Source organism: Triticum dicoccoides, chromosome 4B, assembly GCF_002162155.2.
Source record: "Triticum dicoccoides isolate Atlit2015 ecotype Zavitan chromosome 4B, WEW_v2.0, whole genome shotgun sequence".
NCBI lineage: Eukaryota > Viridiplantae > Streptophyta > Magnoliopsida > Poales > Poaceae > Triticum > Triticum dicoccoides.
This window is the reverse complement of record NC_041387.1, coordinates 112,784,287-112,785,820: the sequence shown is the minus strand read 5'-3', so window position 1 is coordinate 112,785,820 and position 1,534 is coordinate 112,784,287.

The window sequence follows — 1,534 nt, the reverse complement described above, 5'->3', positions numbered from 1 at the left end:
CTGCACGTATATTGGACTTGTGGCCTACCTCCTAGTCTTGTATAGTTGAGGTAGAGGCCTTCCCTTGTATTATATATGCGTGCACCAGCAGAGAGCGGACGTCCTGCACGCAGCGGCAGCTGCACGCAGTTATCCAGCCGGTCACGCGTTTTGTGGTGATCCGTGCAATATGATTTGTGAAAAGAGCAAAGTTGAGATACATCGCGATAATACAGACCAATGCACTACACACGTCGGTCTGATGGGCTAGGCCTAGTACATGTCTGACGTACACAGAGGAACAGGCCGCGCAGGCCCGTGTAGTGTGAGACATTATTTTTTTGGTTCGCGGGCCCGGCGATGTGTCCATAAAGTTCTGTATGGATAGGACAAATTGACTGCGCGGCCGCTGCAGGGGTTGTGCCGGAGTGCAGCGCTGCTGGGCGCGGTGGTGGAATGCCGGAGGCGGCAACAACAGATGGAGTGGAGTCAAAGGGCGCCATGGCCGTCTCAGACAGGCGCGCTGTCGTGGGTGGCGGTGGAAGGACGGAGTCGGCAGCCAATGGCGGAGACAGCACCCGGCTAGCCGGGGCTGCTGCTCGGGCTCCCATGGTGCATGTGCATGGAGCTCTAGTAGTTTACTTAACAGTTTGTTTGGGACCACGACTGACAGCACGGCCAAGCAAAGAAGGTACACAGGACGCACTTCAGGTGTGAGGACGACCGGCCAATGTAAACGAGAGATCAGAGAAAGCGCGTATTCTTGCCCTCGCATAGGAGCTCTCGTGACTGCACCACCGCCAGGTAAACACAAAGCCGCCGACGGCCTGATCTCCCGGCCCCGGCCATCCCCGTGCCGTCAGAGGTCAGATTCGGCGTCCGTGTTGCGTGGTCTCTCCGTCCCCCCTGCAGTTGGCCGCCTCGATGCTGTTTGGGGGCAGATGAAGCCCGTGCACGACCCCCTCCGGCAGCGGCCATGCCAGCTCTGTCGCACACCGCTGCCCTGGCTGAGGAGCAGCTGAGGCCCTGCGACTAGCTCCCTCTCGTGACGGCCATCGCTGCTGTAACGCCCCGGATTCGTTGCGCCAGGTGTCTGCCAGTTATTCGCCGTCGTTGCCATGTCATTTGCTTGTGTGTTGCATTTTATCATGTCATCATGTGCATTTCATTTTGCATACGTGTTTGTCTCATGCATCCGAGCATTTTCCCCGTTGTCCGTTTTGTAATCTGGCGCTCCTATGCCCTCCGGCGTTCCCCTTTCGTCTCTCGTTGTGAGCGGGTGTTAAACATTCTCGGAATGGACCGAGTCTTGCCAAGCGGCCTTGGTACACCACCGGTAGACCGCCTGTCAAGTTTCGTGCCATTTGGAGTTCGTTTGGTACTCCAACGGTTAACCGGGTAACCGCAAAAGCCTCCTTCTCTTTGCAGCCCAACACCCCTCCAAAGTGGCCCAAAACCCATCTAACTCCGCTCCATGCTCTCGGTCGTTCGATCACGATCGTGTGGGCAAAAACCGCTCCTCATTTGGACTCTCCTAGCTCCCTCTACCTATAAA